Below are 9,961 nucleotides of genomic sequence, written 5' to 3'. Positions count from 1 at the left end.
GTAGAGAAAGGGAACAGGTGGAGATGAAATGTGAGAAGATTGTGCAGGTTTGTAAAAACATTGCACCTGAAAATTAGGCAGTGATGGACACAAACTGACACCTCAGCCACATAATTAAATATGAAGATGTTTTATGATACGAGCAACCGTTTCAGGTGCACTGACTGCAAACTTAAAACAGAACAAAGTCAAAAAGCAAAATGAGACTAATGCCAACATTTTAAGGAAGCACGTCAAATCATTTGCAGCGTCTTATTCATAAATTTCATTTCTTTGGTTCACTTGATTTTCAGGATGTGTCCCCTAGTGCCCTATATGACAACAGAGAGGTGACATTGCACTCTGATTCCTGGCATCGCCGTGCATGTTTTCTGTCAGCGGGGATGGATAGTCTGGGGCTGGAGGTTGACATGGGTGAATTGGTTTGTAGGAGCTAATGAGCTGAGCCCGGTTAATCAGGGTCTAATGGGATATCCGGGGACGGGCAATCTCGTTAGGGAATTAGAGCAGGTCAGGCTAAACGTGCGTCACACCTGACACACAGTGAAGGCAGCAGGGGCGACCGGCGGATCAAGAGTCAAATGCAGAGTTTTGCCACAAATTGAGATGAGAAACGTGACAGCTGCTCCTTCCAACTGTAGTTCAAAATTGAAAACGTCATGAAGATTTTAAAGACTTTCATTAGGCCAAATCATCTCCAGAAGGGCTATGGTCAAAAGTAGGAGGTGGGATATATTTGGATGCCGACAGCTAGGCAGGACAGGAGGGAGGTTTTGGGTCGAGCAAGTATTGGTCTTCAGTGAGATCTGATCTCGTTTGGTCCGCCCCCCTTTGACATCCTTTAATCTGACTTGTGGCTTGAGGGGGGATTTCCTTTTTTTCTTCTTCTTCTGGGAAAGGTGGCTGGTCAGGAAATCCTCATGGGTAATAATCTGTGTGATATTAATATACATATTCAAAGTTAATTTGCCCCCATCCATATTCCATTGGGGAGGTCAGAGGTCAGGGTCAGCTACACAGCAGCATCCTGGAGCTGCTGGAGATTCAGTTAAAAGATGAAGGTGAAATATGGTCTTCCTACGAATACAGCCGGCTAATCTGGCAACAGTTATATCATAAATATTTCACAGCTGTAAAACATCATACGGGACTCAACTAATATTTTGTCAATAACTTAACTTAAAGGTACAAGGCGTATAGGATTTGGCGACATCTAGTGGTGTGGTTGCAGATTGCAACCAACTGAACACCCGTCCGCTCACTCCTCCCTTTCCTAGACTGCGGTAATGTGAGCCGCCGAGTGCAAAACGTGGTAACGGCGTTGGCTTCGCTTAGAGGCCATCCTCACTATAATAACACTACTTTAGGAACAACGGAAGTCAGACGGCGGCTGTCTGGACCATGGTTTAGCGTGTCGGAGAACTACGGTGGCCTTCAGGTAACGTAAATACATGAATGTCTCTCTCTAGAGCCAGAGTTTGGCTTGGTTTAGGAAACATTTGATTGAAGCTGCGAGCAGCGATGAACGGGCACTTACCGCACGTCGGGGGGAATGCCAGTCGACGCGGCCACGCACAATTAAACATGAACTCTATAATGAGTGATACGATGCCTGGTTCATGGGTCATGAAAGGGGCGGGGCTTAAGTGTAGGGGGTGGGGCTATGAGTTTATATTTGCATGTTAATATCCTCAGGCATGGACCGTCATCATGCTTGAGCAATTTGAGGAAGATTGGACAAAGTACACTTAAGTTCCTGATTTATGGCAAAATGCGCTTCTTTGACGCCATGTTGCATGAAAAACGAAACGTTTGATATCTTTTCATGGCAAAGGTTATTACTGTACTGACCAAATTTGAAGTCAATCTGATTAATTCTCTAGGAGGAGTTTATTAGTGCATTGAAATGTAAAAAAAAAACACCCTAAAATTAAAAATGGTCGACTTCCTGGTGGGTTTATGGTTTACCTCCAAGAGACTTCTTGGTAAAAAGCCAAATTTGGGCCTTTGACTTACACCTGGTTGGTGCTCAGGCCCAAATATTATATTCCATTTCTGCTAATAGATCCACTGAAATGCTACACACTGTTTCTTTAAAGGGACTGTTTGTAAGAATCAGAAATTGGTTGTAACAGCGACACCTGTGGCTGTTAAGTCAAAAATAGTCAGTGTCCTGTTGCTCGCGCTCGCCCGTGTGCACGCGCTACCTGAATGTGAGCGAGCATCCGTCAAAACAGTGAGGCGACACACGTCATCTAAAAGCACAAAATCACTCTATATTTCAGCTGCTTGGCAGTAATGTTAGCTGACCAGACGAAGGTCTCTCCATGAATCAATGCTGATCCTAGTGTTGGCTTTTCCTGCCTCAGCCTCCCGACCGCGGCCGGAGAGAACAGGGGAGACACCGGCACCCGGTCAGAGACGATAACGTTTCTCTCTGCGGAGCCCCAGCAGTTATTTCTGCACAAACGTCCACGTTCACTAGATATTCTCAGAGCTAAACTAACTCTTCTGCAGTGTGGAGTGTGTGCGCATGAACGTGAGAGTGGAGCGAGCTGAGTGAAGGCAAGCAGGCAGGCAGAGGAGCAGAGGAGCAGAGTACAGCAGAGAGTTCGGCCCTGGAGACCAAAGTTACGGTCTCCACCGCTTCCTCCGACCGCGGCCAACACTGTTTAACAGACAGGCTTCACTAGATACAACCAAGAGGTTTTGGTGCTTCCGTGTAGTTTGTGTTGGAGTCTAAGTCTGAACAGCGAAGCCACACGCGAGCGCTTGGGACAGCGATACAAAGAATGACTTCTGCCGTTTGTGCTCGTCAGGACACTCAAACCTCCAGCGTGGTGTTCAGCAGACATTCAAGCTTTCAAAGAGAAAACTAAAATTGCTATATGAGCTTCATTAACTCTAGTTGACAGCGTGCCAGTTGGCTGATGTGAGTAGTCAACCTCTCTGCTCAGGCTCAGGTAACGTAGCCTCATTGCTACACCGCAGCTCTAAGCCACAAGGATCGTCCTCATTGGCTGAATCTCCTGCTAATCCAGCGTCATGCATCATGCTGAGGTCATCAGTGATGTTTTGATGGCCTCCTCTAATGGGGACTTTTAGATTAAGCCTCACCTTGCGCCGCGTCTTTTTTTAGTGATTGATGCAACAGGTTTTTGCATTCAGAGCTGAAGTCCTTTCTGCTGCTGATCAAGTTTACTTAACATTCGGGCTCTGCATGTCGAGGATGAGTCTTATAAAACATAATCAAGATTTGGAAAGGAAACTTTTTGAAGTTATGTTACTCTGCTGTTCAGGTGTCAGATTTGTGTTTCTGTACTTTGAGTACATTAATGTGTGTGAATGTAAATACACGTACTCCACTCTCTTCTGCTTCTATGAAATGTCATGGCCAGCTATAATTTGCTACAGAGCACGAGACAAAAGCCTGGAAGTTTGTGCATTAAATAACATTTTCTGCATAAGTCACAGTTTGTCTTACATATTTATGTGTGTGCAATTTTAGATTTTTTTAAGAATTTTAGCTTTGTTTATTTAACCGTCCAACACAGTCTCACTGCAGTTTGTGAAATAGTCAAAGAATTTAAACTATTTGATTCGTGTACACAGACACAAATTTTCCCTTCTTTCGCTCAGCACGACTTTCAACAACATATTTTTCGTACAATTTTCCTACGGATGTCCAAGGCCTATCAAAAGAAGCTGGGACACGGGCGGACACGGGTCTTGAGCTATGGCATATGACACATGCGCAGTTCAACTTGAGCTGTGGTCGTGCGTTGCTATTGGCCCAATTTCTGCGAGTCTAATTTCAGACGGCGCATGTGTTGTACCCCAATAATATGATGCATTGATGACGCCTGACATCTCTTCTTTTCACCCTCCCTGCAAACGTCCAGTCTTTTCAAAATAAAACTACTTAGGTTTAGGAAAAGATTGCGGTTTGTGTTTAAATAACTCCGGAAGTGTTGTGACTTAAGTATGGAAGTTACGTGACAAAAATTACTAAGTTAGGTTTAGGAAAAGATCGCGTTTTTTGTTTAAATAACACCGTAAGTGGTGTAACTTAAGTACGGAAGTTACATGAAAAAAAACTACTTAGTTAGCTTTAGGAAAAGATCCCAGTTTGGGTTAAAATACCTCCAGAAGTGCTGTAACTTAAGTACAGAAGTTATGTGATAAATAAATCAGCAACAAATGCATAAAAAAAGTTGTGATTTATCAAACATACATCTCTTGAACATGGCTGGTTTACCTATTCAAGATAATATGAGGTGATGGAAATGGCAGTAAAAATGGACAGCAATGTTTACACATAAATTTGCTCTTCTCACGATTTATAGATGAGGCCTATTGTGAACTAGTTGACGATTGTTTTGTCATTTAAAAAAAAAAAAAAAGTGGATCCCAAGAAAAAAAGTTTGGGAAACACTGCTCTACATGATTGTAAAAAATAGTTTATCTAATTTCAGAGAAGGGATATTTATGGAGACAGTGTATCTACAAAACTATTTGAGCACTATGTAGATCATTACAGCCCGGACACACCAGGAACGTCACACGCGCGTCTCAGCTGCGTCTCTTCTAGAGAATAGAGGTCTTGCCTTTTTTTGACGCATGCTGCGCGTCTCACAGCAACAACAGACAATAAAAGTGACCTATACTGACTGTATATTAACATCATATCAGCTACATTACTACAGTTTCGATGTCTAGACATCTGTAGAATATGTTACGGACAGTGAAGGAGATCTATTGACTGTATATTAACATCATGCCAGCAAGATTACTACAGTTTCGATGTCTATCTGTAGAATATGTTACGGAGATGAAAAAAAAGTGAAGACTTATTTTTAAATCAACACTTCCTGCTTTCATTTAAAAATAAAAGCCCTCAAGCGTTTTTTCTGTGGTCAGAATTCTTTCATTTGTTAACACAAGGCTTTTATTCTGAAATATGTGCCGGAAAGTGTTCTAGAACATGCAGTGACTTGGAGAGCTCCATGAATGAATATAGTACAGAGTTTTAATTGTGGATTATTACTATTATTTACAATTACCACACGTTTCTTAACCTTTCTCTGTCTAAAATAAATATAAGCCGCCACGTGCTCCTGACGTTCCTGATGTGTCCGGGCTGTTAGGGATCACTTGAGGTTTTCGTCACTGCTGCTTTTTCTGCATTTTCTGTTGTTTATGCTTCTTATAGGGTGAGCTGCCATAATGTGGGATACTTAAGCTCCAGTGGGTGTAGGTCTTCCTCAAACAAATAAAGTCAATAAAATGATTGGATAACACAAGCTGTGGAGTCACGTGATCAAAATCATGATATCTCAAATGTTCAATCATAACTTAAGGTGGACCAATCTTAATGTTAAAGGTCCCATATTATGCACATTTTCAGGTTCATACTTGTATTTTGTGTTTCTAATAGAACATGTTTACATGCTGTAATGTTCAAAAAAACTTTATTTTCCTCATACTGTCTGCCTGAATATACCTGTATTTACCCTCTGTCTGAAACGCTCAGTTTCAGCGCATGTTGACGGAATTGCAACAGAATTGCGTTGCTAGGCAACAGCTTGGGTCCATGTGTATTTCCTGTCAGCTGATGACATTCCCATACACTTCAACTAGGAATAAACTGGGACACATTTAGAATTTAATTTTTACGTTTAAAATTGTTTAAAGGGTCTAAATATTGTATATTTGTGACATCACAAATGGGCAGAAATCCTGACAGCTTGTTTCAAACATTTTAGAGTTTCTAAATACGGGCTGTGTATATTTCCCTGTGGATTGAGTGTATCGATACTTTCACTGTATTTATATAGGACTTAAGCCTGCTTTATAATAAAAAAACATGAAAATCTCACTTTTTTATAATATGGGACCTTTGAGGGTATGAATTTCTTATAAATAAAACAATCCTGCTAGTTTTTTATCAGGATATGTATATGATTTTTTTATCCAAAAATATGATAATATGGTATAAATATACTCAAAAATACATTTTCCATTGTCCTACTTTAGGAAATATGGTTTTGAAAAGTGGGACAGGATGATTTGACTAATGTGTTACAGCATGGATTGGGAAATAACATCCATCCATCCATCCATCTTCAACCGCTTATCCGGGATCGGGTCGCGGGGGCAACAGCAGGAAATAACAACAGTTATTTATAAGTTTTTAGTGTTCTGATGCATTATTAAAGATATTTATGATGAAGTGCAAATTATACTCCATAATTGGGGGGAGGCTGCTTTTTTTTTTTAGTTTGATTAGGACACATCCAGAGTGGTCCTTGGTGTGGATTTAATGTATTGGCTTCATATAGCGATATATTCCAGAAGTCTGAAATGCAAAAAAAAGGTCCCACGTTAGGCTAAATTCCCCCTACAGATGTTTTCTTTCAGGGTTCCTGAAACTGAAAATGTGTCCGTTGTTTGATTTGTTGATGGGATGTAATCACACAGCGTTAGAGCAGAGCCGGTGTGTTTCTCTCTCTCTAAGTGTGGGCCTGTAATCCGGGCTAACGAACTGTGACAGAAGAGGGCTAGCTGACTTCCTGATAACTCCCTGTGGTAACGAGCTCAGGAGGGAAGGAGGAGTACAAACCCCACTCCACCCTTGGCTTCTCCACTCAGGGACACTCTTAGCCCACTTTGACTGGGACAGGAAGTGGACGAGATGACATGGAAGACAGCATAGAAGAGAAGAGGAGGGTAACACTTCATTTTATACAGACGTAGGCAAAGTTGTTGGTAACGTTCCGTTAAAGAGAGAAAAACCCACAATGGTCACTGAAATAACTTGAAACTGACAAAAGTAATAATAAATAAAAATTCACTGAAAATGAACTAATGAAAATCAGATATTGTTTTTGAATTATGGTTCAGCAGAATCATTTAAAAAAACAAACTAATGAAACTGGCCTAGACAAAAATGATGGTAACATTAACTTAATATTTTGTTGCACAACCTTTTGAGGCAATCACTGCAATCAAGTGATTTCTGTAACTCTCAATGAGACTTCTGCACCTGTTGACAGGTATGTTGGCCCACTCCTCGTGAGCAAACTGCTCCAGCTGTCTCAGGTTTGAAGGGTGCCTTCTTCAGACTGTATGTTTCAGCTCCTTCCACAGTCCAAGATGGCGCTAACTACGGCTGCCTCGGCGAATTGGTGCGCTCTGTTTTTCTTGTTTTTTTGTATTTCTTTTGTTTTTTGTGAAAGTTCACGGATTGTTTTCTCTAGAGAAGACATCCTGAACCTCAGGGAATCCACCCCAGCAGATCTTTTTCCCACATTTCTGGCTCCTTCAGCGGATTTAATGCACATTTTGCTGGGAGCTGTGGCCCTCGGCCGAGCGATTAAGCGCAGGAGAGGAAAGCGCTCTGGAGTGCTGAATCGCTTCAGACAGAGAGGACTGAAAACTCCGCTGCCTGCGATATTCCTCTCCAACGTGCGCTCACTGTGCAACAAAGTGGACGAGTTGCTGCTGATGGTGAGAAACAACAGAGACTTTTCCCTCTCTTCAGTCTTGTGTTTTACTGAGTCGTGGTTGTGTGGAACTATACCGGACTCTGCGCTGCAGCTGCCCGGCTTCCAGCTGTTCCGAGCCGACCGCGACCCGGAGCTATCACACAAGTCAAAGGGAGGGGGAATATGTTTCTATGTTAACGACGGCTGGTGCAAGGACGTGACAGTGCTTCTGCGGACATGTTCTCCGGATCTGGAATCCTTTTTTATCAATTGCAAACCATTTTATTCCCCCCGTGAATTCTCCTCCTTCATTCTGGTCGGTGTTTACATCCCGCCTCAGGCTCACGTGGAGCTCGCGCAGCGGCTGCTTGCCGACCAGATACGGGAGGTGGAGAGGAAAAACCTGGACTCTCTTGTTATCGTTCTTGGGGACTTTAACAAGGGGAACTTATCACAGGAGCTCCCAAAATACAAACAGTTTATTAAATGTCCGACCAGAGAGGAGAACACGCTGGACAAGTGCTACTGCAACATCAGAGACGCATATCACGCCGTTCCCCGCGCTGCGCTGGGAAACTCCGACCACGTCTTGGTCCACCTCATCCCCTCTTACAGGCAGAGGGTCAAACTGGCTAGACCGGTTGTGAGGACGACCAAGAAGTGGAGCAGCGAGGCGGTGGAGGATCTGCGTGAGTGCCTGGACTGCACGGACTGGGAGATGTTTAGGACCGCCACTGACAGTCTGGACGAGTATGCAGAGGCTGTGACGTCGTATATCAGCTTCTGTGAGGACAGCTGTATACCGACGCGCACCAGGGTTCACTACAACAACGAGAAGCCCTGGTTCACAGCCAAACTCAAACAGCTTCGTTTGGTTAAGGAAGAGGCATTTAGGAGTGGTGACAGGGAGGGCTTTAAAGAGGCTAAATACGCGTTTGGCAAGGCGGTGAGGGAGGCCAAACGGCAGTATTCAGAGAAACTACAAGAGCAGTTCTCAGCCAGTGACTCTGCCTCAGTCTGGAAAGGGCTGAGGCAGATCACAAACTATAAGCCCAAACCGTCCCACTCCACGAATGACCTCCGACTGGCAAATGAGCTGAATGAGTTCTACTGCAGATTCGACAGACAAAGTGCCAGTCCTGACTACATCTCCTCTCCCCCCAGCCATCAGCCACCAGCAGTTAACACTGTTAACACCAGCACCCCCCAGCTTTCTCCACAAGCACCGAGCCTGTGCACACCCCTCCCCCCCTTCACACCTCTGTCCATCAAAGAGGGGGAGGTCAACAGGCTCTTCAAAGGACAAAACCCCCGCAAGGCAGCCGGCCCAGACGCTGTCTCACCTGCAACCCTGAAACACTGTGCAGACCAGTTGTCACCAGTGTTTACAGGGATTTTCAACACCTCCCTGGAAAACTGCAGGGTGCCGGCCTGCTTCAAAGCCTCCACCATCATCCCGGTCCCTAAGAAGCCAAGGATCACAGGTCTTCAGGACTACAGACCCGTCACCCTGACCTCCGTTATAATGAAGACCTTTGAACGCCTTGTGCTCCACCACCTAAAGACTATCACCAACCCCCTGCTGGACCCACTGCAGTTCGCCTACAGAGCCAACAGGTCTGTAGACGACGCAGTAAATTTAGCCCTTCATTACATTCTCCAGCACCTGGACTCCCCTGGCTCCTATGCCAGGATCCTGTTTGTGGACTTCAGCTCTGCATTCAACACCATCAGCCCAGCTCTGCTACAGGACAAGCTTTCCCTGCTGAGCGTGCCTGACTCCACCTGCAGGTGGATCACAGACTTTCTAACAGACAGGAGTCAGCACGTAAGGCTGGGGAAGCAAGTCTCCGACACCCAGACCATCAGCACCGGTGCCCCCCAAGGCTGCGTTCTCTCCCCACTGCTCTTCTCCCTGTACACCAACGGCTGCACCTCCAGACACCAATCTGTCAGGCTCCTTAATTTTGCAGACGACACCACCCTCATCGGCCTCATCTCCGCGGGTGACGAGTCTGCCTACAGATGGGAGGTTGACCATCTGGCATCCTGGTGCAGCCAGAACCACATGGAGCTGAACGCTCTGAAGACAGTGGAGATGGCAGTGGACTTCAGGAGGAACTCAGCCCCGCTCCCCCCCCTCATCCTGCGCGGCTCCCCAGTTAACACGGTGGAGTCGTTCCGTTTCCTGGGCACGACCATCGCCCAGGACCTCAAGTGGGAGCTGAACATCAGCTCCCTCATCAGTAAGGCCCAGCAGAGGATGTACTTCCTGAGGCAGTTGAAGAAATTCAACCTGCCACAGACCATGATGGTGCACTTCTACTCGGCCATCATCGAGTCCATCCTCACCTCCTCCATCACCGTCTGGTTTGCCGCTGCCACCGCCAAGGACAAGGCCAGGCTGCAGCGGGTCATCCGTGCTGCAGAGAGGGCGATTGGCTGCAACCTTCCCTCCCTCCAGGAGCTGTACA

This window comes from Sebastes fasciatus, chromosome 17 (genome assembly GCF_043250625.1).
Source record: "Sebastes fasciatus isolate fSebFas1 chromosome 17, fSebFas1.pri, whole genome shotgun sequence".
Lineage (NCBI taxonomy): Eukaryota > Metazoa > Chordata > Actinopteri > Perciformes > Sebastidae > Sebastes > Sebastes fasciatus.
This window is presented reverse-complemented; position numbering follows the sequence as displayed.